The 24,972-nt window shown below is 38.0% G+C and overlaps 1 protein-coding gene across 4 annotated transcripts in view; it reads left to right on the plus strand.

Moving 5' to 3' along the window:
* Positions 1 to 970: 970 nt before the first annotated feature.
* The window catches only part of LOC120477248 (NACHT, LRR and PYD domains-containing protein 3), a 65,871-nt gene continuing 41,869 nt past the window's right edge, over positions 971 to 24,972 (plus strand). For all 4 annotated transcript variants that reach the window (XR_005622361.2, XM_039668750.2, XM_039668751.2 and 1 more), the window contains exons 1-3: positions 971 to 1,021; positions 2,126 to 2,345; positions 2,542 to 2,727. The gene's annotated coding sequence lies outside the window, so the exon portion shown is untranslated. The remainder of the gene's footprint in view (positions 1,022 to 2,125; positions 2,346 to 2,541; positions 2,728 to 24,972) is intronic.

Raw genomic sequence — 24,972 nt, forward strand, 5'->3', positions numbered from 1 at the left:
TAATGACCTTTTTTCCCAGTATCAGAGTGGGTTTCGTAAGGGCCGAAGTACAATGGATTCATTAATAAGTTTGGAATCAGATATTAGGAAAGCACAGACTAAAGGGAGGTGGCAATAGCAGTATTCTTTGATGTTGAGAAGGCATATGATATGATTTGGAAAGAAGGGTTATTAATTAAATTACAACAATTAGGAATTGGTGGTAAAGTATATAACTGGATTTTGGATTTTTTGTTTAATAGGAATATACAAGTAAGAGTGGGTGCAGAATTATCTGAGGTATATACAGTCGAGAATGGAACTCCACAAGGTAGCGTGTGTAGCCCATTATTATTCAATATTATGATTAATGATATATTCTCAAATATTGATCAGAAAATTGGGAAATTGTATGCTGATGATGGAGCATTATGGTTTAGAGGCCGTAATGAATCTTATGTTAAATCAAAAATGCAAGATGGAATTAAGGAAGTTGAAAAATGGACAAATAAATGGGGATTTAAATGATCAGTGTCTAAAACACAAGTAATATGTTTTTCAAAAAAGAACAAGATCTCACCTGTATCATTAAAATTGTATGCTCAGCCTCTTGAGCAAGTGAAGGTTATAACATTTGATGAAAAAATGACATGGAAGATTCATTTGGAAAAAATGATTAATAAATGTAAAACGATTATTAATATCCTACGATGTCTATCAGGACAAACATGGGGAGCAAGCAGGGCATCGTTACTAAATATATATTGGGCACTAATGAGATCTGTCTTTGATTATGGGTGTATAGCATATATGTCATCAGCAGAATCTAATGTTAAAGCATTGGATGTCATGCAAGCTCAGGCTTTAAGGATATGTAGTGGATCTTTTAAAACTTCCCCAGTGTCTTCTATGCAAGTGGAAATGGGTGAGATGCCTTTGAGCATCAGAAGGATACAACTGATGTTGGCATACTGGGTTAATGTGAGGGGACAAGTTGACAGCCACCCAGCTAAAGCTATCTTAAAAGAATGCTGGGAACACAGTAAGTCCAATTACAGAAGTTTTGGGTGGATTGGTGATGTGAAAGCTGAGAATATAGGGTTATGTAAGTTACAGTACTGTTCAATGGTTTCAATCCCTCCTATTCCTCCACGGTTTTTCCCTATAGCAGATGTAGATTTAGGCGTTCATAAGGAGATCAAAAATAAAGCAAAGGAAGTAGTAGTGAAGGATATTGTTAAGAGGTATTTGGAAATGCATTATTTTGGATATACATATATATTTACAGATGGGTCCAAGGATCCAAAGACAGGACATGCTGGGTCAGCAGTATTTATTCCAAACAGTGGGGTTAAATGTCAAGAAAGAATAACAGATAATTTATCAGCATACACAACAGAACTGGTTGCAATTTTGTTGGCCCTGGAAGTGGTAGAGGGAAATGAGTTAAATAATTCAGTGATTATATCTGATAGTTACTCAGCTTTAGAAAGCATTAAATCTGGGAAATCCATAAGAAATGATATAATTCATAAAATTTGGATGATTTTACATAAGTTAAATGCAAAGGATTTAAAAGTCAGGTTTCTCTGGGTACCTGCACACGTTGGAGTGAAAGGGAATGAAGAGGTCGATAAACTTGCAAAACAAACACTGAAACATAATAGAATATTACAAGTTCCATATAGCAAAACTGAAGCTAAAATATTAATTAAAGCTTATGCAAGATCAAAATGGCAGGAGTATTGGGTGGATCATGATAAAGGGAGACATTTATAATATACAACCAGAAGTGGGTATAGGAAGAATAGAGTGTAGGAGTAGAAGAGAGGGAAGTATAGCTAATAACACGATTAAGAATAGGACACACAGGGCTTAATTCAGCATTGAAATTAATAGGGAAACATCCAACAGGGAAATGCCAACATTGTACTCATTTAGAAACTGTGGAGCATATTTTATTTCAGTGCACGAAGTACAGTGAAGAAAGAAACCAGCTTTTTCAATCTCTTAGAATGGTTAATCAGAATAATTTCACAATGCACTGTTTATTAGGGAAAACATCCTGCAACAATTATCAATTTGTTATTAATTTTCTGAGAGATACAGACTTAGCAAAAAGGATATAATTTTTTTTTTTTTAAAGTTCCAATATCTCCTGATTCACACTCCAGCCCAGTCGGTGGCGGTAAATGCACCGTTAAGTTGGTTTGCCAACCGCCAAAAAAAAAAGAAGAAGAAGAAGAGAAAGTGAAAGAAACTTTCAATCTGCGTTAGTTCCGTTAGTTCTCTAAAAATAGGATGAAGTACCCCAGTATTATGGATAACAAATCGTTGTGCTTTTCTGGGATGCTTGTCTACTTAAGGTAAATGATCTGTTTCTTGTGTTAATACTGTGTGTATTCAATATGGTATAATAATGCTGGAAATATTCCAATCGCTAAAGCATGTTAGCATACAGCTAATGACTGTTAAAGTGTTTGGACACATATTATATTCACCAGTTTAATGTTTTTAATTTATTTCATGTTACATGGACTGATTATATAATATTTTACACAGGTGTTTTTATATGTTGATAACCTCCTCGTCCACGGGAAAAGCCATTCTACATCGTCTCTGATGAATCGTGGCGTCGAGTAGGCCCGTTCATCACCGGTTTCCGTGTCTGCTAAACTGTTTGCTGACTGAACTTGTACAGTTAGGCCTGACGTTCGTGGCAACTGGATATCTTCTCAGGTCGTCACGGTGAGTACTACCAAGCGCTTTAAACTATTTCTGTTTTTCTTTTAAAGTGAAGCGGCCAGTGTTTTCTTTTTCTGTGTGTGTTTTTTGGCCATCACTCTCTCAAGCTTCGTTACAGTCCTGCAACAATTTATTTAGTTTAAGACTGAATGAATGAGAGACATGGGTGAGTGTGTGGGCCCACTTGATTTATTGTCACAGATGTTCTACTGATTTCTAACTGATGTCTAACTACTGTAATAATCAAATTGGGTGAATGTGAGCCTCTCCTTACAGTGGGTTATATAATAATAATAATGAACGTAAATTTTCAAGAAAATTATGCAAATATAAATTGAAACTGAATAAAATATCTGTGAAACTTAAAAAAAACGGCAGGCAATTTTTTTTTACTTTGTTTTTAATACACTGCATGTTTTGCTAATTGTTTTCACATCTTTCTTTCGTTGATCTGAACTTACTACGCTACCTGACTTTTCACTTATGCATCTGAAGTCTGGTGAATGCTATGCATCTGGGGGTGGGGGCGGGGCTAGCAGCAGTGAGTTCTCATTGGCCACTGAGTTTTTGATTGGCAGCTTCTTGATCTGGAAGAGAAGACGTCAATGTTGTGTTTACATGTATGAATGAATGTAAGCATCTGTAAGCGCCGCTTTCTATTTCATTTTAGTGATAATAAGTTATGCGTTTTGTTTTACATTTTTATCTGCTGCTACTACTAGCTTTTAGGAGTGCAAGAGATCTATTCAGTCTATTCAGGTGTAATTTTCTTCAGTATATAATACTGGAAATATTGTAGCCTAGTGTCCAATGTTTTTGGAGAATATTTGTTTCTGATGATTCTTCTGCATTGTAGGCTATGATTAGGTTGAGCTGTTACAATTAAAAGAGAATACTAGTAAACATGTGTGTGATATATTATTCATCCGTCAAGAAAGTCTCACTTCAACCAGGGAATCAGGGCTGGTAACCATGGTCATCCCACTACTCATTGTTAGCATATGCATTTGCACCATCACAATTAATGATCATTTAATTAAGAGGAATTTACACCGTATGAAAATTACAATCTGGCTTGCTGTCCGATGAGACATGCCAGGGCATTTCATTATATATTTTACACAAAGAATGTTCTTGTTGCCATTTTTTTATCATGCTGATAATTTTATTTAGCCTTTTCATTTAGTTAATATTATCTGCTAACATTTAAAATTAGAAATACATTTTTATCAATCATCAACAATTTCAAAAGTGACTTATAAAACCAGTTGAATAAATGTAATTGAAATATGAATGAATACAAATGTACATTCTTTATTGTCACTACAGCATATACACAAGTATCTAAGTAAAAGTCTTGCAATTGTGTTGTGACAGGAAAGAACAGAATCATTACCTGCATACAATATATGTATAATATACATTACTACAAAATGCTCAAGAATACAGGATACATATGTAAAATACCGGAGGTACTTATGAATCGCAGAATTTTGATCTTGGTGAGTTGAATCCATTAGTGAAGCCCTATGTCAAAAACCCTAGGCTTTACTATGGATTGTGATTTTAAACTGGACAAACAGATTAACTTGGTAGTTAAATCGAGCTTTTTCCAATTGAGACAACTCGCAAAGGTGAAATCATTTCTGTCTTCCAGAGACTTTCAAAAACTCCTCCATATCTTTATCTCATCGCGTCTAGATTATTGTAATGGCCTCTATATAGGCATTAGTCAGGCCTCTCTCTCTAGACTGCAGAGGGTCCAGAATGATGCAGCTCGCTTGCTGACGGGTACAAAAAAGCGAGAACATATTACACCTGTTCTGTAAATCACTTCATGGCCTTGCTCCTAGGTACATGACGGAACTGATTTGGCATTATGCTCCGTCTAGAGCGCTTAGGTCCGCTGACCATTTGCTTTTAGTAGTCCCACGTGTTAAACTAAAATCTAGGGGTGAAAGAGCATTTTCAGTGGCAGGACCGAAGTTGTGGAATAGGTTGCCCTTGTACATCAGGCAGTCCCAAACCATTACTATTTTTAAATCTAATCTTAAAACGTATTATTACAGTTTGGCATTTGACGCTGTGTGAGAGTTTGTTTTATTTTCTTATTGTTTTATTGTATTACTGTCTTTTATTTCTTGTATCTTGGTCATGTTGGTTTGGTCCTTATCGCATAAGTATGTATGTGTACAGCACTTTGTTAAACACTTGTTGTTTTTTAAAAAGTGCTATATAAATAAACTTTGACTTTGACTTTGATATACATTTTAAATGACGCTATGATCATTTGAATAGATCCTGTTACAGTAAAAGTAACACAGCAGTGACTGGGTGGGTACAAGGATAGTCCACCCCCCAAAAAAATCTCCTTAGCTGTGTGTATTCCCTGGTTGCTGGATGTTTTCAGTCATAATTACTTGCATGTATTAGATTTTGCATTTGGACATATATTATTAAAGACTATTAAAGATTAAAAAAAATAATCTCAAATGTTCATTTGAATTGAGCATTTTTAAATATATTCAAATATGGACTCGTATTGTTACTCATATTAGCTACATATAATAGTTTGATCAGTCACAAAAAAGTAATCTGAATAAATATTAAATAAATAAAAGAAGCTGTCAATCAAAATGTCAGTAGCCAATGAGAGCTCACTGCTGCTAGCTTCGCCCCCACGAGAGATATGAGTTAGAAAGGCGAACGAAAACTTCACATGCATTTATGAAAAGTCTGGAAGTGCATTTGTAAGTTCAGATCAGCGAAAGAAAGATGTGAAAACAGTTAGCAAAACATGCAGTGTATTAAAAAATGCTGTTTTTCACTTTCACAGATATTTTATTCAGTTTCAACTGCATTATTTTCTTGAAAATATATGTTCATTATTATTGGAACAAAGGTAATTCCATACAATTGAGGCTACTTTACACTAAACATCAGTAAGCCTATAACCACAAGTCAACAAAATATGCTAAACGTGTGTATTGCAATGATTAGCAGTGTTTGGCCGATGTTATGGGGTTTGCCTGCCTTCGCTATCCGTGACACGATGAGATGCTTCTGTCGCCTTCATGTTAATAGTGCCCAACAACTGTATTCTGCTTTTTTGTGACTGCAAATCATCACGCTTCCTCTCAAAAAACTCAACTGGCTTATTCACTAAATTTGTGTGCTCAGTTTTAATGTGACACTGAAGTTTGCATGTTCTCATGCTATCATTTGCTAGCACCTCATTGCAGAACACACACTGCGGACCACAGGTGCAGATTGGACCCCGACTACTCAGGATCATATTTATACGTTTTTTGATGGCTCCTGTCTCTTCCCTTAATGCTGACTTTTGTTGACTTGGGACAAGGAAACAATATATTTTAAAGCTAATACACACACGCACAATTACCGCTATCAGGGGCTGAAGTCCGGAGTCTGATTTTTTTTATGTCATCTTTTTTATGAATGAATGCCAGTATCACTGATATTAATAGAGCTACTGATGTCTCCATGAAAATGATTTTCCCAAAAATGTTAAACATTTATTAACCTTCAAAAATATAGCAACTTTAAGTTAGTTAACGTAAAAAAATCCTCACTTTAAACCCATAATAAATCTCATATTTACCTTTCCTGTCTAACAGGTATGAAATATACAGAAATTGAATAAGTCTGCACTGCATTAATTATAAATAAAATATAGATTAATCCTCATTAAAGCTACAAGCGTTCTTTAGTCAAGAGCTGTGAGTGATTTTCTCTGTTCCTTTTGTTCTTTGGTTAACTTTACAAACAGAGAGAATAAGTGCCGCTCCCACTTTAAGATCTGCCATATCTCATTCTCTCACTACTATTTCTATTTCTTCTATTTCTTTTTCTCACTTCTATTTAAGATTTGATTTAACTCATTTAAGACTGTTCTTGTGAGGATACTCAACAAAATGGACATTTTGGCATAAATGTGTGTGTTATTGTTCGTTCAAGCGTGAAAGATAACTCGATATTGGCGCGCGTCTTTCGAGTAGGGGGAGGCTGCAGACCTGGAGCCGGCAGTTTTACGCCCCTGACAGTTTTACGCCCCTGACAGTTTTAAGCCCCTGTCGTTCCTGATGCATCCAGTAGGGGGAGGCTACACTTACAGATCTATAGCATCAGGCCTTCTAGAAGCGACATGAATTGAGGTATTTTAAATAATCTGCTAAAGTTATTGTTGTTGATTGAATTGTAATGATGATTATTTCTAAACGATAAGCTAAGATTCGATGTCAATTAAAAAAGATCGGTCTATAATTTACAGTTTTTTTTACAAAAACGTTGCTACTATTTTCAGAACCTTGATGTCATCTTTCAAAACTCTAGACACAAAACTCAAAACGGTTATCACTTGTAACACAGGCTTTCTAATGTTCAAAACATTGCATAGTGCATTCACATTTTTAAAGAAATCTTGCACTTGCACAATCATTGGTTCAAAAAACAAATTTACTGTGAAATAGGCCTAAACAAAACTATCACCCACACACAAGCAACCAATAGTTTCACTGTCATTTTTCGTACAATCATTAAATGTTGTAGAACAAAATAGGTGATACAGGTTTCATTATGGCACTACATGTACAGTAAACACATCTCTGTAAAGCAGTACTGCAGTAGTACGGAGAATACACACAGGAATCATTCAACAAAGTGTGTGATATATTGATGCAAAACACTACAATCACAACAAAGGTTTATTGAATCTCATTATCTTGAAGCTTTCATGATTTACTGTAAAGATTGTGTGTCATGCATTAAGAGTAACACAACAGTTACTTATCATTTTGAGCAGTTGTATCAATTGATAGTTAGATCATTGTAAGGAATAGACACTCATTTGAAATGTAATGTGTGAATTGCTTTTTGAAATAGTACTTTGATGTTAAGTTGTGTCATATTGAACAGGTGATTTTTGTTGAATGAACAAATGATCTAAGTTTTATGTATATTGTATGCGAGCAATTGAGAAAAGGGTTAGAGTTTTTAAAATGTGCATTTTGATCATTGGTTGTGAGTTAGAGTTTTGAAAAATAAAATCAAGGTTCTGAAAATAGTAACAAAGAGAAGGTAAAAAACTGTAATAAAGTCTCTATTATTTCGAGAGACAATAAAAGTTGGCTACTTGATGGTCAGGTTGATGTTCTGTCTGGCTCAAACTTGGCAAACTTAACCACATACTGTATTAAAAGCTGCCCTAGTCTTCTCTTTATCTGCTCTGTCTCACTCACCTTTACAATTCATTTAATTTTTATTTTTATCTTGTCTGTCTTTACCTTGCGTGACATGGCATCTACTGGTAAGACCCAGTTTACTCCATTTAAACATACCCTACTCCACGTGGTTTCTGGAGCAACATTACAGTGGATATTGGAAATGTGTTAATTACAGTTTATGATGTGTACACAAACACATTTATAATAGGCATGCATGTATTTGAATGCAAATCTCTCTAAAGATTCGAACTGCACACTCACTATAATATTTTGTCTTATAATACATACAAACATAATGCATTATAAAGCCCACATTAAAAACTTTGGTCCCATATGGTTTAAATGTACATTTTGGTTTAAGTTGTTTTTTTATAAATGAGACGATCTAATTTTTTATATGTATATCATACAGTTTTCTTAAAATAGCTTACTGATCTGGACTAAAATGTATGTGCACTTAATGTGTGTTTTATCATACTCTGTCTTTAGTTATTTTTAACTTGTATCTCATTAAGGTGTGTCTGCTTTAGCTACTAAAGAAAATTAAAATCTCTGTCTCTAATCTTTTATAAACACCCCTTTTGAAGCCCCCCATAAATGTTCAACCATGACAGTGTGCCATTATTTTATAACCATTGTTTTTACCACTATTCAACTTTAGCTTCTTTTGTAAATAAATAACCTTTTATGTGAACAAAAATATTGTCTCTTTCTTTTAAATGGCCCTTGGAATTTTAGAAAAGGGTTAAATTGTGTTTGTCTTCATTAAATGTTATGTAGGACACTGTTCTGTTGCTGTATGATGACCAATTGTAAATATTACAGCAGATATTTCATTAAGGATCCATACAGTACTGCATATCTAAAGGCTAAATATGGTTAATACATAGGCCTAAATGTAACTTTATATAGTCCACAACAACATATATCAGTCAGTTTCCTGTATATAAAACAGTTTAAAAACAATTAATTCTACAGTAGGTCAAATATCATTACTTTGTCCATCTGATCCAACTAAAGTTTTTAATTTACAAAAACAAATCTTCTGTAGGTTGAGTGAAGCCCAACTGAACATCTGGATGTTTTAATCCGTATAGTGCAGATAACTCCACTGTCTAACGTTTATTTAAATAAACAAATACCTACAAATTAGTAAAAGTCTGGACGGTTATTAATGTGTTTGTTTCCAGCATCTTTTTACGTTATTTCGCCGTATATCCTTCTCCCCCTACTGGGCGCATCAGGAACAACAGGGGCTTAAAACTGTCAGGGGCGTAAAACAGTCCCTCCAGAAAAACGCGATTATGCGATCGCTGAATTCAATGCAAAATCAGCCAAAGTCCGCATATTTATGCGGGGGCCGCATTTTTTCAAATACGCCGCAGTTTCGCCGCATAAATTGCCGATTTCCGTGCAAAATATGCGGGGTTTGCATGCTTTCATAATCCTCGCATTTTCGTTGCAAAAAAGTCACATATATCTTAGCAGAAAGTTGAAAAATGGTGTGTTTGCTTCACGCAAGAGCAGCCATTTCCCCCTGTTTCTGGAACGTTATGAAGTGACGCAATTACGCGACGGGATAGCTCACAGCTGAAGTTATTGCAGAGGCCAGACAGACTCACGGAGGCGATTGACATCTCACAAATCGAACTCGTATAACTGTCTGTGACACGTTCTACCATCACATCGTTACTTAATAAACAACATAAGATAAAAGAATTAGCATCAAATAGAAATTAGCCGCACACATGGGGTGTTTGAGGCGCACATATAACACTGCAGACAATTCAACAGGGAGCTCGCAGCTCTTAAAGGGGCCACACCTTATTTACACTCGTTATAGTCTGATATAAAACAAGATGAGTAATTAAATATTCCCAGCACTTTCTATGATGTGGGATGCTTGCTTATCAAAGGAAGTAATAAGAAATGACTCTTTACATTAAGGTAGTAGCCTAGTGAGAACAGGGTGTTGGGGGAATCACTTTTTTTTCTCTTTTTCATCAAACCGCAGTTTTTGCAAATTCCCGCAATTTTTGCAAGTTTCTGCAATTTTTGCAAGTTCCCGCAATTTCATCGCATAAAATTGCATAAATTTCCTGCATATTCCATCGCATTTTTGAAGAAAACGGGCCGCGTAATCAAGGATTTTTGCCCGCAATAATCACAAAAAAACTCAGCTTTTTTCTGGAAGGACTGGTAAAACTGCCGGCTCCAAGTCTGCAGCCTCCCCATATAGGGTCTTTCTGTGTGTGTGTGTGTGTGTGTGTGTCAGGATGACATTCACTGACAGCACGCGTCTGTGGCTCTTTGGCGCCCGCCGGGGGAGTCGCGCCTCACCTATTGAAAACCGCTGTGCTAGGCTACTACTGTATGTTTGAGATGTCATGAGCCCCTTTCACACAGAGATTTGAACATGGCAATGTTACTAGGTCCCCAATCCCGCATCAATCCCGTGTCGTGTTTGCGTTCACTTCCAAGGGGGTAATCCACTAGCCGAAACTGAAGTCTCCCCAGGAGCCGCCATTGGCTAGTAAGTCTATCACCTGCTGTTAGCATTCCCATTGACTCCCATTCATTATGGCGTCACTTGGCCACACACACACATCACTCCAAGCACAGGCACAAATGCTGACTCTGACAGAGGAACTGTTCACTGATGATCTCGAGCCGCCTTCAGGTCGCCATTTTCAAAATGTTTAATTAGGGGCCAAGCCCCGAAGGGGATAGCCCCTATTGTATCTGTTAGTTTTCTTATTATTATTATTATTAGGGGCCAAGCCCCGAAGGGGATAGCCCCTATTGTATCTGTTAGTTTTCTTCTTATTATTATTATTATTATTATTCCGTAAATGGAAGTCTATGGCAGCCCTATGAACCGTAAGTAGGAAAATGTTGAAATTTGGCACACTTGTAGTGATGGTAATTATTAGTAATTGGTCCAATTTTTGACCCTCTAGGACCAACTCTATAGCGCCACCACCAGTTCAAAAATTCAACATTGAAATGGTTATAACTTTTGAACCCTTTGCTCTAGAGACATGAAACTTAGTACACCTGATTCCTCTCATCATGCTGATTACAACCAATACCGTACATTAAGACCCCGCCCATTACAGTAGTGGCCATTTTGAAATGTACAGTATTCAGTTTTTTCCCTACTCCTCCTTCAAATTTTGTTCAATTCTGTCCAAAATTTGCTCAAATGATCTTCGGACTGAGCCGCACAGAAATGACTGAACAGATTTTTTTTATTCATCTTTGTTCAAAAGTTATGGTATCGCAAACTTAACGAGGTCCACCCAAAATTGGCTAAGAGGCTGTATCTCGGCCAAAATTGAATCAATCGAAACGAAAATTGGTACGCTTCATCGGAAGCATGTTCTGAGGTTCCATACCAAAGTTGGGAATAGCGCCACCTACGGGTCATGAGATATGCAAAAGTGCTATTTTGGCCAATAACTTTTGAACAGTTTTTCAGAAAATCATAAATGTGGTATCTATGGATTCCTTGGATCATGCCGAATCCGTGGATATCGATTTTGCCATGATGGACTATACCTCGTGTCCGCCATTTTGAATTTTGTCATAATTTGTAATATCTTTAAAACTCTTTGACATTTCTTCACCAAATTTGGCATGGATCATCATTAGCATGCCCTGAAGGTACATGAGAAGTTTTATCACAGCGCCACCTAGTGTTCCCAAGTTATAAGGTTTTTTGTAAAGACGCTTATAACTTTTGCAAATATTGTTCAAAATGTAATTTCTTTATGTCAATATGTTCCTTGGCTTATAACGATTCCACCGATGTCTCATTTTTCATTTTCCAACAATGTGACTGTCCGCCATATTGGAGCAAATGAAAAACCATTTTTTCGCTACTCCTCCTGCAAATCTTGCTCGAATTTGTTTAAAATTTTGTCAGATAATCTTTGGACCGAGCCGCACAGAAATGACTGAACAGATTTTTGATATTCGCTATCGTTTGAGAGATATTTGCCTCCAAAGTTGACCTAGCCTGTGTTTGTTGACTTATGCTAGTTAGCTTAGCATAATAATTGTTTAGCATGCTAACCAAGTGCAATTCTTTTGAATGCGGCTCTTCAGCTATCAGGATAACCATTAGCTACGTTAGCATTGAGCTAGCTTAGCATGCTAATTGCGTTAACATGATTTTGTGTGCTTATTCTTATACTGAAGGATCTCCTCTGCAGCTCAGTTATTTGCGTCTTCTGTGTGGCGCAAGCTGCTAAACCACGTGTCACGAATCCCGAACCATTGCGGTCGTGGGTTCGAATCCTGTGTGGCACATGCCCAGACCGCAAGAGGTACTGTAGCCTTAAGTGGTGGAAAAGTTGTTTCAGTTCTAGACATGGTGTCTGTCTGAGAAAGGACTTCCAAAAATATAACATGCAGCAAATTTATATATTAAAAAAATCGTAATTTTGAGGTTATTTTCACTTGTACTACTGACCCAACAGTTTTTTTTCCAAATATCGGAGTTGCTGCTGCTTCCGGGCTTGGCCCCTGCATTGCTGCTTGCAGCTATATTATAGCAATTGTTATTGTCAAAATAACAATTTGCTCATTCTTCCGCCAATGGAAGTCTATGGCAGCCCTATGAACCGTACATAGGAAAATGATGAAATTTGGCACACTTGTAGTGATGCTAATGAATAGTAATTGGACCAATTTTTGACCCTCTAGGACCAACTCTATAGCGCCACCACCAGTTCAAAAATTCAACATTGAAATGGTTATAACTTTTGAACCCTTTGCTCTAGAGACATGAAACTTAGTACACCTGATTCCTCTCATCATGCTGATCACAACCAATACCGTACATTAAGACCCCACCCATTACAGTAGTGGCCATTTTGAAATGTACAGTATTCAGTTTTTTCGCTACTCCTCCTTCAAATTTTGTCCAATTTTGTCCAAACATGCGCTCAAATGATCACCAGACTGAGCCGCACAGAAATGACTGAACAGATTTTTTTTATTTTTCATTCTTCAAAAGTTATGCTTTTGCAAACTTAACAAGGTCCACCCAAAATTGGTTAAGAGGCTGTATCTCGGCCAAAGTTTGATCAATCGAAACGAAAATTGGTATGCTTCATCGGAAGCATGTTCTGAGGTTCCATGCCAAAGTTGGGAACAGCGCCACCTATTGTTCCAGAGATATCATTGTTTTTTGAAAAAACGCTTATAACTTTTGCTAATATTGCTTGAAATTTGATTTCTATATGTCAAAATATTCCTTGGGTTATGTCGATTTCAACGATATCTCATATGTTACTTTTGAACAATGTGACTGGCCACCATATTGGAGCGAATGGGAAACAGTTTTTTCGCTACTCCTCCTTCAAATTTTGTACAATTTTCTCCAAACATGCACACAAATGATCTTCGGACCGAGCCGCATAAAAGTACTGTTCCCGTTTTTTTTGCAATATGGGGAAAAAAAAAAGTTATGATGTCGCAAAATGAACAAGGTTGACCCAGAGATGGATCAGAAGCTGTAACTTGTGAACAGTTTGTCACAAAATCATAAAATTGGTATCTATTGATTCCCTGCGTCCTGTCGAATCAGAGGATATGCATTTTGCCACGATTGGATGCACCAAGTCATAAGATACATTAGAACTGAGCTAGCTTAGCATGCTAATCTGGATAACATGTCATGGAACTTTTTTGTGAATCATTCTCACACTGAACCCTCTCCCCCGCTGCTTTGAAATTCACAACCTCTGAGTGGCGCAATATGTTAAACCATGTATCTCAAATACTGAACCACTCTGGTTGTGGGTTCGAGTCCCACGTGGGGCGACTTTAAAATTGTGTAATAAGTTTTCATTTCAATTCCTTCCTGCTCTGCACTGCTGTTTGTGCTTCATTTACATGTGTATTCAATTTGTGCTGTTTTTGTTCTTGCGGCTCTGCACTGCTCTTGGTGCTTAAATGCCTGCTGCGCTGCTGTACTTGATGTGCTGGCTCTGTGCTTGGTCTGCTTGCTGCGCCTTGCTGGGCTTGGCCCCGTGTTGCTGCTTGCAGCTATATTAGCAATTGTTATTGTCAAAATAACAATTTGCTCATTCTTCCGCCAATGGAAGTCTATGGCAGCCCTATGAACCGTACATAGGAAAATTATGAAATTTGGCACACTTGTAGTGATGCTAATGAATAGTAATTGGACCAATTTTTGACCCTCTAGGACCAACTCTATAGCGCCACCACCAGTTCAAAAATTCAACATTGAAATGGTTATAACTTTTGAACCCTTTGCTCTAGAGACATGAAACTTAGTACACCTGATTCTTCTCATCATGCTGATCACAACCAATACCTTTTATTAAGACCCCGCCCATTACAGTAGTGGCCATTTTGAAATGTACAGTATTCAGTTTTTTCGCTACTCCTCCTTCAAATTTTGTCCAATTTTCTCCAAACATGCGCTCAAATGATCATCAGACTGAGCCGCACAGAAATGACTGAACAGATTTTTTTTATTTTTCATTCTTCAAAAGTTATGCTTTTGCAAACTTAACAAGGTCCACCCAAAATTGGTTAAGAGGCTGTATCTCGGCCAAAGTTTGATCAATCGAAACGAAAATTGGTATGCTTCATCGGAAGCATGTTCTGAGGTTCCATGCCAAAGTTGGGAACAGCGCCATCTATTGTTCCAGAGATATCATTGTTTTTTGAAAAAACGCTTATAACTTTTGCTAATATTGCTTGAAATTAGATTTCTATATGTCAAAATATTCCTTGGGTTACGCCGATTTCAACGATATCTCATATGTTACTTTTGAACAATGTGACTGGCCACCATATTGGAGCGAATGGGAAACAGTTTTTTCGCTACTCCTCCTTCAAATTTTGTCTAATTTTCTCCAAACATGCACACAAATGATCTTCGGACCGAGCCGCATAAAAGTACTGTTCCCGTTTTTTTTGCAATATGGGGGAAAAAAAAGTTATGATGTCGCAAAATGAACAAGGTTGACCCAGAGATGGATCAGAAGCTGTAACTTGTGAACAGTTTGTCACAAAATCATAAAATTGGTATCTATTGATTCCCTGTGTCCTGTCGAATCAGAGGATATGCATTTTGCCACGATTGGATGCACCAAGTCATAAGATACATTAGAACTGAGCTAGCTTAGCATGCTAATCTGGATAACATGTCATGGAACTTTTTTGTGAATCATTCTCACACTGAACCCTCTCCCCCGCTGCATTGAAATTCACAACCTCTGAGTGGCACAATATGCTAGACCATGTATCTCACATACTGAACCACTCTGGTTGTGGGTTCGAGTCCCACGTGGGGCGACTTTAAAATTGTGTAATAAGTTTTCATTTCAATTCCTTCCTGCTCTGCACTGCTGTTTGTGCTTCATTTACATGTGTATTCAATTTGTGCTGTTTTTGTTCTTGCGGCTCTGCACTGCTCTTGGTGCTTAAATGCCTGCTGCACTGCTGTACTTGATGTGCTGGCTCTGTGCTTGGTCTGCTTGCTGCGCCTTGCTGGGCTTGGCCCCGTGTTGCTGCTTGCAGCTATATTTAGGGGCCAAGCCCCGAAGGGGATAGCCCCTATTGTATCTGTTAGTATTCTTATTATTATTATTATTATTATTCTTCTTCCGCCAATGGAAGTCTATGGCAGCCCTATGAACCGTAAGTAGGAAAATGTTGAAATTTGGCACACTTGTAGTGATGGTAATTATTAGTAATTGGTCCAATTTTTGACCCTCTAGGACCAACTCTATAGCGCCACCACCAGTTCAAAAATTCAACATTGAAATGGTTATAACTTTTGAACCCTTTGCTCTAGAGACATGAAACTTAGTACACCTGATTCCTCTCATCATGCTGATCACAACCAATACCTTACATTAAGACCCCGCCCATTACAGTAGAGGCCATTTTGAAATGTACAGTATTCAGTTTTTTCCCTACTCCTCCTTCAAATTTTGTCCAATTCTGTCCAAAATTTGCTCAAATGATCTTCGGACTGAGCCGCACAGAAATGACTGAACAGATTTTTTTTATTCATCTTTGTTCAAAAGTTATGGTGTCGCAAACTTAACGAGGTCCACCCAAAATTGGCTAAGAGGCTGTATCTCGGCCAAAATTGAATCAATCGAAACGAAAATTGGTACGCTTCATCGGAAGCATGTTCTGAGGTTCCATACCAAAGTTGGGAATAGCGCCACCTACGGGTCATGAGATATGAAAAATTGCTATTTTGGCCAATAACTTTTGAACAGTTTTTCAGAAAATCATAAATGTGGTATCTATGGATTCTTTGGATCATGCCGAATCCGTGGATATCGATTTTGCCATGATGGGCTATACCTCGTGTCCGCCATTTTGAATTTTGTCATAATTTGCAATATCTTTAAACCTCTTTGAAATTTCTTGACCAAATTGGGCATGGATCATCATTAGCATGCCCTGAAGGTACATGAGAAGTTTTATCACAGCGCCACCTAGTAATCCCAAGTTATAAGGTTTTTTGTAAAGATGCTTATAACTTTTGCAAATATTGTTCAAAATGTAATTTCTTCATATCAATATGTTCCTTGGCTTATAACGATTCCACCGATGTCTCATTTTTCATTTTCCAACAATGTGACTGTCCGCCATATTGGAGCAAATGAAAAACCATTTTTTCGCTACTCCTCCTGCAAATCTTGCTCGAATTTGTTTAAAATTTTGTCAGATAATCTTTGGACCGAGCCGCACAGAAATGACTGAACAGATTTTTGATATTCGCTATCGTTTGAGAGATATTTGCCTCCAAAGTTGACCTAGCCTGTGTTTGTTGACTTATGCTAGTTAGCTTAGCATAATAATTGTTTAGCATGCTAACCAGGTGCAATTCTTTTGAATGCGGCTCTTCAGCTATCAGGATAACCATTAGCTACGTTAGCATTGAGCTAGCTTAGCATGCTAATTGCGTTAACATGATTTTGTGTGCTTATTCTTATACTGAAGGATCTCCTCTGCAGCTCAGTTATTTGTGTCTTCTGTGTGGCGCAAGCTGCTAAACCACGTGTCACGAATCCCGAACCATTGCGGTCGTGGGTTCGAATCCTGTGTGGCACATGCCCAGACCGCAAGAGGTACTGTGGCCTTAAGTGGTGGAAAAGTTGTTTCAGTTCTAGACATGGTGTCTGTCTGAGAAAGGACTTCCAAAAATATAACATGCAGCAAATTTATATATTAAAACAATCTTAATTTTGAGGTTATTTTCACTTGTACTACTGACCCAACAGTTTTTTTTTTCCAAATGTCGGAGTTGCTGCTGCTTCCGGGCTTGGCCCCTGCATTGCTGCTTGCAGCTATATTAGCAATTGTTATTGTCAAAATAACAATTTGCTTCTTCTTCCGCCAATGGAAGTCTATGGCAGCCCTATGAACCGTACATAGGAAAATGATGAAATTTGGCACACTTGTAGTGATGCTAATGAATAGTAATTGGACCAATTTTTAACCCTCTAGGACCAACTCTATAGCGCCACCACCAGTTCAAAAATTCAACATTGAAATGGTTATAACTTTTGAACCCTTTGCTCTAGAGACATGAAACTTAGTACACCTGATTCCTCTCATCATGCTGATCACAACCAATACCGTAAATTAAGACCCCGCCCATTACAGTAGTGGCCATTTTGAAATGTACAGTATTCAGTTTTTTCGCTACTCCTCCTTCAAATTTTGTCCAATTTTGTCCAAACATGCGCTCAACTGATCATCAGACTGAGCCGCACAGAAATGACTGAACAGATTTTTTTTATTTTTCATTCTTCAAAAGTTATGCTTTTGCAAACTTAACAAGGTCCACCCAAAATTGGTTAAGAGGCTGTATCTCGGCCAAAGTTTGATCAATCGAAACGAAAATTGGTATGATTCATCGGAAGCATGTTCTGAGGTTCCATGCCAAAGTTGGGAACAGCGCCACCTATTGTTCCAGAGATATCATTGTTTTTTGAAAAAACGCTTATAACTTTTGCTAATATTGCTTGAAATTTGATTTCTATATGTCAAAATATTCCTTGGGTTATGCCGATTTCAACGATATCTCATATGTTACTTTTGAACAATGTGACTGGCCACCATATTGGAGCGAATGGGAAACAGTTTTTTCGCTACTCCTCCTTCAAATTTTGTCCAATTTTCTCCAAACATGCACACAAATGATCTTCGGACCGAGCCGCATGAAAGTACTGTTCCCGTTTTTTTTTGCAATATGGGGAAAAAAAAAGTTATGATGTCGCAAAATGAACAAGGTTGACCCAGAGATGGATCAGAAGCTGTAACTTGTGAACAGTTTGTCACAAAATCATAAAATTGGTATCTATTGATTCCCTGCGTCCTGTCAAATCAGAGGATATGCATTTTGCCACGATTGGATGCACCAAGTCATAAGATACATTAGAACTGAGCTAGCTTAGCATGCTAATCTGGATAACATGTCATGGAACTTTTTTGTGAATCATTCTCACACTGAACCCTCTCCCCTAATGCTTTGAAATTCACAACCTCTGAGTGGCGCAATATGTTAAACCATATATCTCCAATACTGAACCACTCTGGTTGTGGGTTCGAGTCCCACGTGGGGCGACTTTAAAATTGTGTAATAAGTTTTCAATTCCTTCCTGCTCTGCACTGCTGTTTGTGCTTCATTTACATGTGTATTCAATTTGTGCTGTTTTTGTTCTTGCGGCTCTGCACTGCTCTTGGTGCTTAAATGCCTGCTGCACTGCTGTACTTGATGTGCTGGCTCTGTGCTTGGTCTGCTTGCTGCACCTTGCTGGGCTTGGCCCCGTGTTGCTGCTTGCAGCTATATTAGCAATTGTTATTGTCAAAATAACAATTTGCTCATTCTTCCGCCAATGGAAGTCTATGGCAGCCCTATGAACCGTACATAGGAAAATGATGAAATTTGGCACACTTGTAGTGATGCTAATGAATAGTAATTGGACCAATTTTTGACCCTCTAGGACCAACTCTATAGCGCCACCACCAGTTCAAAAATTCAACATTGAAATGGTTATAACTTTTGAACCCTTTGCTCTAGAGACATGAAACTTAGTACACCTGATTCTTCTCATCATGCTGATCACAACCAATACCTTACATTAAGACCCCGCCCATTACAGTAGTGGCCATTTTGAAATGTACAGTATTCAGTTTTTTCGCTACTCCTCCTTCAAATTTTGTCCAATTTTGTCCAAACATGCGCTCAAATGATCATCAGACTGAGCCGCACAGAAATGACTGAACAGATTTTTTTTATTTTTCATTCTTCAAAAGTTATGCTTTTGCAAACTTAACAAGGTCCACCCAAAATTGGTTAAGAGGCTGTATCTCGGCCAAAGTTTGATCAATCGAAACGAAAATTGGTATGCTTCATCGGAAGCATGTTCTGAGGTTCCATGCCAAAGTTGGGAACAGCGTCACCTATTGTTCCAGAGATATCATTGTTTTTTGAAAAAACGCTCATAACTTTTGCTAATATTGCTTGAAATTTGATTTCTATATGTCAAAATATTCCTTGGGTTATGCCGATTTCAACGATATCTCATATGTTACTTTTGAACAATGTGACTGGCCACCATATTGGAGCGAATGGGAAACAGTTTTTTCGCTACTCCTCCTTCAAATTTTGTCCAATTTTCTCCAAACATGCACACAAATGATCTTCGGACCGAGCCGCATAAAAGTACTGTTCCCGTTTGTTTTGCAATATGGGGAAAAAAAAAGTTATGATGTCTCAAAATGAACAAGGTTGACCCAGAGATGGATCAGAAGCTGTAACTTGTGAACAGTTTGTCACAAAATCATAAAATTGGTATCTATTGATTCCCTGCGTCCTGTCGAATCAGAGGATATGCATTTTGCCACGATTGGATGCACCAAGTCATAAGATACATTAGAACTGAGCTAGCTTAGCATGCTAATCTGGATAACATGTCATGGAACTTTTTTGTGAATCATTCTCACACTGAACCCTCTCCCCTGCTGCTTTGAAATTCACAACCTCTGAGTGGCGCAATATGTTAAACCATGTATCTCAAATACTGAACCACTCTGGCTGTGGGTTCGAGTCCCACGTGGGGCGACTTTAAAATTGTGTAATAAGTTTTCATTTCAATTCCTTCCTGCTCTGCACTGCTGTTTGTGCTTCATTTACATGTGTATTCAATTTGTGCTGTTTTTGTTCTTGCGGCTCTGCACTGCTCTTGGTGCTTAAATGCCTGCTGCACTGCTGTACTTGATGTGCTGGCTCTGTGCTTGGTCTGCTTGCTGCGCCTTGCTGGGCTTGGCCCCGTGTTGCTGCTTGCAGCTATATTAGCAATTGTTATTGTCAAAATAACAATTTGCTCCTTCTTCCGCCAATGGAAGTCTATGGCAGCCCTATGAACCGTACATAGGAAAATGATGAAATTTGGCACACTTGTAGTGATGCTAATGAATAGTAATTGGACCAATTTTTGACCCTCTAGGACCAACTCTATAGCGCCACCACCAGTTCAAAAATTCAACATTGAAATGGTTATAACTTTTGAACCCTTTGCTCTAGAGACATGAAACTTAGTACACCTGATTCCTCTCATCATGCTGATCACAACCAATACCGTACATTAAGACCCCGCCCATTACAGTAGTGGCCATTTTGAAATGTACAGTATTCAGTTTTTTCGCTACTCTTCCTTCAAATTTTGTCCAATTTTGTCCAAACATGCGCTCAAATGATCATCAGACTGAGCCGCACAGAAATGACTGAACAGATTTTTTTTATTTTTCATTCTTCAAAAGTTATGCTTTTGCAAACTTAACAAGGTCCACCCAAAATTGGTTAAGAGGCTGTATCTCGACCAAAGTTTGATCAATCGAAACGAAAATGGGTATGCTTCATTGGAAGCATGTTCTGAGGTTCCATGCCAAAGTTGGGAACAGCGCCACCTATTGTTCCAGAGATATCATTGTTTTTTGAAAAAACGCTTATAACTTTTGCTAATATTGCTTGAAATTAGATTTCTATATGTCAAAATATTCCTTGGGTTACGCCGATTTCAACGATATCTCATATGTTACTTTTGAACAATGTGACTGGCCACCATATTGGAGCGAATGGGAAACAGTTTTTTCGCTACTCCTCCTTCAAATTTTGTCCAATTTTCTCCAAACATGCACACAAATGATCTTCGGACCGAGCCGCATAAAAGTACTGTTCCCGTTTTTTTTGCAATATGGGGAAAAAAAAAGTTATGATGTCGCAAAATGAACAAGGTTGACCCAGAGATGGATCAGAAGCTGTAACTTGTGAACAGTTTGTCACAAAATCATAAAATTGGTATCTATTGATTCCCTGCGTCCTGTCGAATCAGAGGATATGCATTTTGCCACGATTGGATGCACCAAGTCATAAGATACATTAGAACTGAGCTAGCTTAGCATGCTAATCTGGATAACATGTCATGGAACTTTTTTGTGAATCATTCTCACACTGAACCCTCTCCCCTGCTGCTTTGAAATTCACAACCTCTGAGTGGCGCAATATGTTAAACCATGTATCTCCAATACTGAACCACTCTGGTTGTGGGTTCGAGTCCCACGTGGGGCGACTTTAAAATTGTGTAATACGTTTTCAATTCCTTCCTGCTCTGCACTGCTGTTTGTGCTTCATTTACATGTGTATTCAGTTTGTGCTGTTTTTGTTCTTGCGGCTCTGCACTGCTCTTGGTGCTTAAATGCCTGCTGCACTGCTGTACTTGATGTGCTGGCTCTGTGCTTGCTGCGCCTTGCTGGGCTTGGCCCCGTGTTGCTGCTTGCAGCTATATTTAGGGGCCAAGCCCCGAAGGGGATAGCCCCTATTGTATCTGTTAGTATTCTTATTATTATTATTATTAGGGGCCAAGCCCCGAAGGGGATAGCCCCTATTGTATCTGTTAGTTTTCTTATTATTATTATTATTAGGGGCCAAGCCCCGAAGGGGATAGCCCCTATTGTATCTGTTAGTTTTCTTATTATTATTATTATTATTCCGTAAATGGAAGTCTATGGCAGCCCTATGAACCGTAAGTAGGAAAATGATGAAATTTGGCACACTTGTAGTGATGGTAATTATTAGTAATTGGTCCAATTTTTGACCCTCTACGACCAACTCTATAGCGCCACCACCAGTTCAAAAATTCAACATTGAAATGGTTATAACTTTTGAACCCTTTGCTCTAGAGACATGAAACTTAGTACACCTGATTCCTCTCATCATGCTGATCACAACCAATACCTTACATTAAGACCCCGCCCATTACAGTAGAGGCCATTTTGAAATGTACAGTATTCAGTTTTTTCCCTACTCCTCCTTCAAATTTTGTCCAATTCTGTCCAAAATTTGCTCAAATGATCTTCGGACTGAGCCGCACAGAAATGACTGAACAGATTTTTTTTATTCATCTTTGTTCAAAAGTTATGGTGTCGCAAACTTAATGAGGTCCCACCAAAATTGGCTAAGAGGCTGTATCTCGGCCAAAATTGAATCAATCGAAACGAAAATTGGTACGCTTCATCGGAAGCATGTTCTGAGGTTCCATACCAAAGTTGGGAATAGCGCCACCTACGGGTCATGAGATATGAAAAATGGCTATTTTGGCTAATAACTTTTGAACAGTTTTTCAGAAAATCATAAATGTGGTATCTATGGATTCTTTGGATCATGCCGAATCCGTGGATATCGATTTTGCCATGATGGGCTATACCTCGTGTCCGCCATTTTGAATTTTGTCATAATTTGCAATATCTTTAAACCTCTTTGAAATTTCTTGACCAAATTGGGCATGGATCATCATTAGCATGCCCTGAAGGTACATGAGAAGTTTTATCACAGCGCCACCTAGTGTTCCCAAGTTATAAGGTTTTTTGTAAAGATGCTTATAACTTTTGCAAATATTGTTCAAAATGTAATTTCTTCATATCAATATGTTCCTTGGCTTATAACGATTCCACCGATGTCTCATTTTTCATTTTCCAACAATGTGACTGTCCGCCATATTGGAGCAAATGAAAAACCATTTTTTCGCTACTCCTCCTGCAAATCTTGCTCGAATTTGTTTAAAATTTTGTCAGATAATCTTTGGACCGAGCCGCACAGAAATGACTGAACAGATTTTTGATATTCGCTATCGTTTGAGAGATATTTGCCTCCAAAGTTGACCTAGCCTGTGTTTGTTGACTTATGCTAGTTAGCTTAGCATAATAATTGTTTAGCATGCTAACCAGGTGCAATTCTTTTGAATGCGGCTCTTCAGCTATCAGGATAACCATTAGCTACGTTAGCATTGAGCTAGCTTAGCATGCTAATTGCGTTAACATGATTTTGTGTGCTTATTCTTATACTGAAGGATCTCCTCTGCAGCTCAGTTATTTGCGTCTTCTGTGTGGCGCAAGCTGCTAAACCACGTGTCACGAATCCCGAACCATTGCGGTCGTGGGTTCGAATCCTGTGTGGCACATGCCCAGACCGCAAGAGGTACTGTGGCCTTAAGTGGTGGAAAAGTTGTTTCAGTTCTAGACATGGTGTCTGTCTGAGAAAGGACTTCCAAAAATATAACATGCAGCAAATTTATATATTAAAAAAATCTTAATTTTGAGGTTATTTTCACTTGTACTACTGACCCAACAGTTTTTTTTTTCCAAATGTCGGAGTTGCTGCTGCTTCCGGGCTTGGCCCCTGCATTGCTGCTTGCAGCTATATTAGCAATTGTTATTGTCAAAATAACAATTTGCTCATTCTTCCGCCAATGGAAGTCTATGGCAGCCCTATGAACCGTAAGTAGGAAAATGATGAAATTTGGCACACTTGTAGTGATGCTAATGAATAGTAATTGGACCAATTTTTGACCCTCTAGGACCAACTCTATAGCGCCACCACCAGTTCAAAAATTCAACATTGAAATGGTTATAACTTTTGAACCCTTTGCTCTAGAGACATGAAACTTAGTACACCTGATTCCTCTCATCATGCTGATCACAACCAATACCGTACATTAAGACCCCGCCCATTACAGTAGTGGCCATTTTGAAATGTACAGTATTCAGTTTTTTCGCTACTCCTCCTTCAAATTTTGTCCAATTTTGTCCAAACATGCGCTCAAATGATCACCGGACTGAGCCGCACAGAAATGACTGAACAGATCTTTTTTATTTTTCATTCTTCAAAAGTTATGCTTTTGCAAACTTAACAAGGTCCACCCAAAATTGGTTAAGAGGCTGTATCTCGGCCAAAGTTTGATCAATCGAAACGAAAATTGGTATGCTTCATCGGAAGCATGTTCTGAGGTTCCATGCCAAAGTTGGGAACAGCGCCACCTATTGTTCCAGAGATATCATTGTTTTTTGAAAAAACGCTTATAACTTTTGCTAATATTGCTTGAAATTTGATTTCTATATGTCAAAATATTTCTTGGGTTATGCCGATTTCAACGATATCTCATATGTTACTTTTGAACAATGTGACTGGCCACAATATTGGAGCGAATGGGAAACAGTTTTTTCGCTACTCCTCCTTCAAATTTTGTCCAATTTTCTCCAAACATGCACACAAATGATCTTCGGACCGAGCCGCATAAAAGTACTGTTCCCGTTTTTTTTGCAATATGGGGGAAAAAAAAAGTTATGATGTCGCAAAATGAACAAGGTTGACCCAGAGATGGACCAGAAGCTGTAACTTGTGAACACTTTGTCACAAAATCATAAAATTGGTATCTATTGATTCCCTGCGTCCTGTCGAATCAGAGGATATGCATTTTGCCACGATTGGATGCACCAAGTAATAAGATACATTAGAACTGAGCTAGCTTAGCATGCTAATCTGGATAACATGTCATGGAACTTTTTTGTGAATCATTCTCACACTGAACCCACTCCCCTGCTGCTTTCAAATTCACAACCTCTGAGTGGCGCAATATGTTAAACCATGTATCTCCAA

Source organism: Pimephales promelas, chromosome 2 (assembly GCF_988280905.1).
Source record: "Pimephales promelas chromosome 2, fPimPro1.hap1.1, whole genome shotgun sequence".
Lineage (NCBI taxonomy): Eukaryota > Metazoa > Chordata > Actinopteri > Cypriniformes > Leuciscidae > Pimephales > Pimephales promelas.